General features: G+C 38.1%; 1 pseudogene across 1 annotated transcript; it reads right to left on the bottom strand.

Annotated features, from left to right (window-relative positions):
• Nucleotides 1-384: 384 nt before the first annotated feature.
• Nucleotides 385-6,514, bottom strand: LOC308278969 (transcription factor Sp3-like; annotated as a pseudogene). Its single transcript has 2 exons — nucleotides 6,377-6,514; nucleotides 385-2,548 (listed from the first exon to the last, which is right to left on the bottom strand). The product of its transcript is annotated as a transcription factor Sp3-like (transcript).
• Nucleotides 6,515-7,390: the final 876 nt, after the last annotated feature.

Genomic DNA, 7,390 nt, shown 5'->3' with positions numbered 1-7,390 from the left:
CATCAAGAAAATTACAAAAAATTTTTATCATAACATGATTTTTTTCACCCACCAACTTTTTTTTATCTTACAAAACCACACAGGATTGATGCATTTGGTTAGACTACCATTCACATTCTTAAATTCAATTTTCTCTTTATATAACTTGGTAAAATTTTATTTCCTCTAGATTCCAAAAGTACCTACAAAACCCATGCAATTTTACCATTTTTAATATACTATGGAATATCATACAAAGTAAGGCATTTCAGTGTCATGTATAACCAAGTTACTGTCAATCCAAAACTTTTGCACATCAATAAAAAGATATCTAAGAATTTAAGAACAATATTCTTCTCACTACTGTATAAAAATAACCACGAAGAATAAGTATTTGTGTAATATTTACTCCATTGTCTCATTTCCAGAAACTGTGACAAGCTGTAAAGGTATTTCAGTGTTGGTAAGGATATCTTGATTGCTAGTGGCGGAAGTATTAACAGTTCCTATCCCTGAAACAGAACCTTGTTGAATATTTGCAAGGATAAGTGTTGTTACTCCTGCAGCAATCAAAGTTATCATCTTGCCTAGATTCCACAGATGCTAGCACTGTACTGCTAGAGTGAATAACTTTTTTATTTTGATGTGTTTTAATATGTTTGGCAAGGTGGTCACTTCTCATAAAGCATTTTGAACATTCTGGACAAACAAATTTCTTCTCACATGTATGTGTTCTTTTGTGCCTCTGTAATTAATCACTTTGAGTAAATCTTTTACCACAAAACATTCAGTTACAAATAAAAGGATGCTCTCCAGAATGCCAATGCAGATGCGCTCTTAGATGTGAGGTCTTCCCATAGACTTTACCACATCCTGGTATATGACAAATGTGTTGCTTCTTTTTCCCAAGATTGGTACCTCTCCCGCCACCTTCTTTACAGTTGGGACAGGTGCAAGCTACCCTTCGAAGTCTTTTTCCTTCCTGATGTTGTTGGTCCCCTTCTTCATCTACCACTTGTACTCTTAAGTGTGTTAGGTCATTGGTATTCAATGTAGAATCACCACTGAGCTGCCACTCTTCAGGATCAAGTTCTTCTTCCTTGATCCTAATATCTGCAGGACTGTCAGCATTCTCCCCTGGATGCAGCTGTACGCCAGTAGAATCTATAGAGTTTACTGTAACTGTCTGTAGATTTGGCAACTGACCAGTGCTTAGACTAACTGGAGTTGAAGTCAAGGCTCCACCTGCTGCAACTTGACCAAGCGTGAGTGTCTGTACAGGCATCAAAGTTATTTGTTGGGCAGCAGTATTCTGTATTTGCAAATTCTGCAAGTTCTGGACCCCTTGTACTTGAAATGTTTGCCAAGTTATCTGTCCAGAAGGGGTCACTGTCTGTGCCTGAATTAAAAAGGTTCCAGGATTCAGCTGCAATTAAAGATTTTGCAAAGCCTGTTGTGATATATTTTGACCACTGGCTTGCACACCATGGATTGTCTGTGGTGTAATACCTTGTACAATTTGGGCTTGACTGGTTGGCTGCTGAGACTCTTGAAGTTTTAGATGTTGTACAACAGGCTGTGCTGTAGAAACCTGAATATTCTGAGCCTGTGTCTCTTCAGAAACAGGCGACTGGATATAATTTCCCTGAAGATCTGAAGAATGAACTTGCCCACTAGAAGTAGTCAAGCTATTTGTGTTTTGTTGTGATATACCTGTACTATCTATTGTAACAGGCAACTGTGATGATGAGGATGTTGGCACAAATAAATCTGTATCAGTATTAGTTTCATTAATATCAGGAGAAACCCGCTCACCAGTCCTTTCTGAATTGTCTGAACTATCCATAGCTTGTCCTGTGTTTATCAAATGTCCATCGGCATTAATGCCCACAGTCATTGTCTGGGAATTGCCCAAGAGTCCCAAAGAATCTAGATCGACACTATTGATTGGTACAAAGGTAATATTTCCTGGCAGACCAAGAGGCACATTAGTAACTACTTGGGTTTGGCCAGGAAAAGATGAACCACCAATTGCAACTCCCTGAACCTGGTCTTGACCAGTCTGTGGTATGAGATTCTGGATATTAGCGGGAGGTGTTCCAGAGGCAAGTAAGGTCTGATTACAGCCAGGAATAATCTGAATTTGACTGCTTTCTTGATTTATACCCCCATTATCTGAAGAGCCTGTGAAACCAGTCTGAACCTGCTGACCATCTGTTGACTGAATCTGTGGTATTACTTGATATTGAACATTGGACACTGTACCATTTGATGAATCTGATCCTGGTGCAATTGAAAATATTTGTTGATTCTGCAAATTCTGAAGGGGAAGGACATACTGCCCACTCGATTTAGCAGCACTTGGAATCTGTACTAGATTACCAGCTTCATCTTTTATAGTTGTAGAGGTGGCTGACAAAAACTCCCATCGGTTTGGTGCTCCTCCTAACTGTGCAGAAGACAAATCACCTGTCACTCCGGCCGCCTCCTCGTTGTCGTCGCCCGGCGATGGTGGCCCTATCTTGCTGCAGGTAGCGGCCAGCAGAGCGAGCGGAGATGGCTGAGCTTCCTACCCGAGGGCGGGTTCTGGGAGACAGGGAGGTGGCAGTTAGGGCTGCGGTGCGGGCGCAGGGGCCGGCAGGCAGTGTGTCCACCTGCTCGGTGGCCCAGGCACGGGCCAGCTTCTGATTTTTTAAGATTGATTTTATATCCAGATACTTTGCTGAATTTCATGATCAGTTCTATAAGCCTTTTGGTTGAGTTTGTTGGGTTTTCTAAATATAGTATCATGTCATTTGCAAATAGCAAAAGTTTGAGTTCTTCTTTTCCTATTTCTACTCCTTTGATTTCCTTTTCTTGCCTTATTCTCTGGCTAGAGTCTCTAGTGCTATATTGAAGAGAAGTGGTTATAATGGACATCCTTGTCTCATTCCCGTTTTTAGAGGGAATTCTTGAAGTTTTTCCCCATTTAATATGATGTTGGCAGTGGGCTTATTGTAGATTGCCTTAATAATGTTGAGATATGTTCCTTCTATTCCAATTCTCTGCAGTGTTTTTATCATGAATAGATGTTGAATTTTATCAAATGATTTTTCAGCATATATTGAGATGATCATGTGGTTTTTGTCTTTGATTCTGTTTATATGGTGAATTACATGGATTGATTTCATATGTTGAACCAGCCTTGCATCCCTGGGATGAATCCTATCTGGTCATGGTGAATGATTGTCTTGATGTTGTTTTGAATGCGTGTTGCTAGTATTTTGTTTAATAGTTTTGCATCCAAGTTCATCAGAGATATAGGCCTGTAGTTTTCCTTCCTTAAACTGTCTTTATTCGGTTTGGATATTAGTGTGATGTTGGCTTCATAGAATGTATTTGGGAGAGTCCCGGGTTTTTCTATTTTGCGAAATAGTTTGTGGATTATTGGGGTTAGCTCTTCTATAAAGGTTTGATAGAATTCACATGGGAAACAATCTGGTCCTGGTCTTTTCTTTGATGGTAAGCTCTGTATTGCTGTTTCAATCTCTTTGACTGCTATTGGTTGGTTTAAGTGTTCTATATCTTCTTGACTCAGATTAGGAAGGTTGTATTTATCTAGGATGTTTTCAGTTTCCTCCAGGTTTTTCGGATTTCTACACTGTCCATAGTAATGTCTCCTTTTTCATCTCTTATCTTCAAAAATTTGGTTCATTCTCTCTTTTTTTTTAGTTATGTTGGCTAGTCGTTTATCTAACTTGTTAATTTTTTTTAAGAAAGCAGCATTTGGTTTTGTTGATTTTGTTGATTTTCTATATTTTTTATTCTCTATTTTGTTAATTTCTGCTCTAATTTTAATAATTTCCTGTCTTCTACTGGCTTTGGGGTTCAATTGTTCCTGCTTTTCAAGAGCTTTGAGGTGTGTCATTAGGCTATTTATTTGAAGATTTTCTGTTTTTCTTATGTGAGCACTCAGTGCTATAAATTTTCCTCTTAATACTGCCTTCAAAGTGTCCCAGAGGTTTTGATATGTTGTATCTTTATTTTCATTTGTTTCTAGAAACTTCTTGATTTCACCTCTTACATCTTCTATGACCCATTATTCTTTCAGAAGTGTGGTGCTTAGTCTCCACATGTTTATGTTGTTTCTCTGGGTCTTCTTATAGTTGATTTCTAGTTTCATTCCATTATGGTCTGAAATGACACAGGGAAGTATGTAAAATTTTTGAATTTTTTTAATTTGCTAGTACTCATTTCTGTGTCCCAAGATATTATCTATTTTGGAGAAGGTGCCATGTGCAGCTGAGAAAATTGTAAATTCTGCTGAAATTGGGTGAAATATTCTATATGAGTCCAAAAGGTCCATATGATTAATGGTGTTCTTTAGTTCTGAGGCATTTTTACTTACCTTTTGTCTGGAATATCGGTCTAATGTAGTAAGAAGTTTGTTGAAGTCTCCCAGTATTATTGTATTGGGATTTCTGTGTGACTTCATGTCACATAGAGTTTAATTTATGAAAGTAGCTGCACCTATGTTTGGGGCATAGATGTTGATTATTCTTATTTCCTCTTGCTTGATTATTCCTTTTACCAGTAAAATATGACCTTCTTTGCCTCTTCTAATAAGTTTGGGTTTGAAGTCTAACTTGTTTGATATCATCATTGTTACTCCTGCTTGCCTTTGAGTTCCTTATCATGGTTTGGCTTGCTCCAGCCCTTTACCTTGAGTTTTTTCCTATCTTTACTTGTAAGCAGCAGATGGATGGATTCTGCTTTTTAATCCATTTTGCCACTTTGTCTTTTTATTGGGGAGTTGAGGCCATTTACATTCAGTGTGATTATTGAGAGATAACTTTTAATTACTAACATGCTAAAATTTTATTTCTGTTTGAGATATTGTTTATTCTTCTTCGTTTAGTTGTTTGCTGGATGGAAAATCTTATTTCTTTGGTTCTTGTGTGTATTACATATTTCTTCTTTGTAGTTAATCTCCTTGAGTATTTTCTCTAGCACTGGTTTTGAAGACATAAATTCCTTCAGTTTCTGTCATGGAAGCTTCTTATTTCCCCATCTAATTTGATAGATAGTTTTGCTGGGTAGAAAATTTTTGGCTGGAAATTATTTTCTTTCAGAGTTTGGAATCTCTTACTCCAATCCCTTCTGGCTTTCATGACTTGGTTTGGGAAGTCTGAAGTGATCCTAATTGGTTTGCCTCTGAATGTCACTTGCCCTTTTGTTTTTGTTGCCTTTAAGATTCTCTGCTTGGCTTCCACATTGTTCATTTTGACAATTATGTGGTTTGGGGAACCTCTTCTCTGATCCTGTCTAAAGGGAATTCTAATTCCCTATAAATTTCCTGGAAGCATATTGACCTCTTGCTCTATGTTTGGAAAATTTTCTGCTATTACTTCCTTGAAGAGATAATTTATCCCTTTAGTTTCACCCTCTTTTCCCTCCTCTATTCCAATTATTATTAGGTTAGCTCTCTTAAGATTGACCCATATTTCTTCAATGTCAAATTCCTGCTGTCAGATTTTTTTCTAAATTATAAACTATACATTCATTTTTGGAGTGATCATCTTCTAGGATCGAGATTCTATTCTTTATGTGGTCTAATCAATTGTTTATATTTTGAATTGAGGCCTTTACTTCAATTATTGCATCCTCTATTTCTTTTAGACTCTCTCTAAATTCTTTTTGAAGGTCCTGTATTATATCTAGTTATATTTTTGATTTGATCTTTTGGAGATCTCTGAGTTTCTATGTTATCAGGTTCTGATGTTGTGAGGTTGTGGGAGTTCATTACTCCATTGTTATTTCTCTTTCCCATGATTTCAGAAGTTTGTGGCTTCTTTTGGTTCTTCTTCCCTGGGTCACTACGACTTCACTTAGGGTGCTCTGGATCTCAGTATGTAGTAATCTCAGTCACCACTACTCCTTTACTGGGTTTTATCACAAAGTTTCATACCCAGGGAGTTAATCCAGGCTGCACGGGACCATGGGGGTACCAGGCTGTGTGTTTTCCCATGGGGAGCTGCGACTAGAGTATGGTATCTCTGCCACTGCTACTCCTTCACTGGGTTGGATTGCAAAATCTCAGACCTAGGGAGATTATCAAAGCTGCACAAGTCCCTGGGGGTGCAGTACTGGGATTTCTCCTTTAGGGTCTGCAATTTCACTCACGGTTGTTGAGTGTACTGATATGGAGCTGTTGAGAACCCAGTGGACCCGCCACTGCTGATGGCAATATGGCGCCACTGCAACTCCCCCGGCCATGAGGCTGGTATATTTCTTTTCTGGTTTTGAGCTCCATTCTGAGTCCCTGGAGGGCATGCTGAGCTTGGCCACTGAGAGTTTTAGATGTTCTTTGTGCTGAAAAGACTGCTAAATTATACCCAGATGATCTGCAGCTGCTCACTTCAGCTCCTTGAATACCGCTCTGGAGCCTGATGAGTTGTTGAGTCAGCCAATCTGGACCTGTCACTGGCATGGTGAACTCGCCGCCACTGCTGGTTATATGGCGCTGCTGCCGCACCCTCGGCTTTGAGGCTGGCATATTTCTTTTCTGGTGTTGAGCTTCATTCTGAGTCCCTTTCTTCTTGGGAGCCTGGTGCTGTGAAGGAAGATGGTGTTGGAGTGGCTCTGTCACTGCAGTGTGGGCTAGTTTATTTTCTGGTCTCTGGTAGTTCTTTTAGCCTTCTTTTTCTCTGTCCCTTATATTTACAGTTTTTGTTTCTCTGCTGATGGTGTTTTCTGGCTATGAAAAGCATTGATTTTGTGGCAATAGAGATTGAGTGTTAGCAGGACTCATAAATGCTGCTTTTCTTGGTCGCCATCTTTCCAGAACAGTTTGTTATTTAGAACCTATCATAAAATCTGTCTGGCCACTCACATGCAAGTCAATTTTTTTCTAGGAACCAATCTATATCTTTCATAAATTTCCACCTCATCTACCTTCTCTCTACTATTAAAAATATTCTTAAGGCGAAGTTATATTTAAGGACTTTATTTATATAAACATTTCAACTTTTGTTTGAAAATTTAATGACCTCCCATGGTTAACCTAGACAGAGCTAGTTTGGAAAGCTATTTCTTATAGGAGGGGCACATGGTAAAATTGTCCTGTGCTTCCAAAGCTATAGAATATTAATGAGGCAGAAGGAGTTGGTTCCATTAAATATATATATATATATATATATATATATATATATATATATATATACATATATATATATATATATATATATATATATATATATATATATATTCTGTTCTTTTAATTAATTATTTTTGAAACACCAGCATTGTAAAAGACCTGGAAAGCCTACCCAGAAGACCTACCTGAAGTATAGCTATACTTCCCAACTTATACTTCCCTCTATACTGCCCAACTTACAATGTTTTACAGGTGGTCAAGTAATATTTATTATCT

Source organism: Muscardinus avellanarius (genome assembly GCF_963383645.1).
Source record: "Muscardinus avellanarius genome assembly, chromosome: X".
In the NCBI taxonomy this organism is placed as follows: domain Eukaryota; kingdom Metazoa; phylum Chordata; class Mammalia; order Rodentia; family Gliridae; genus Muscardinus; species Muscardinus avellanarius.
This window is presented reverse-complemented; position numbering and strand designations above follow the sequence as displayed.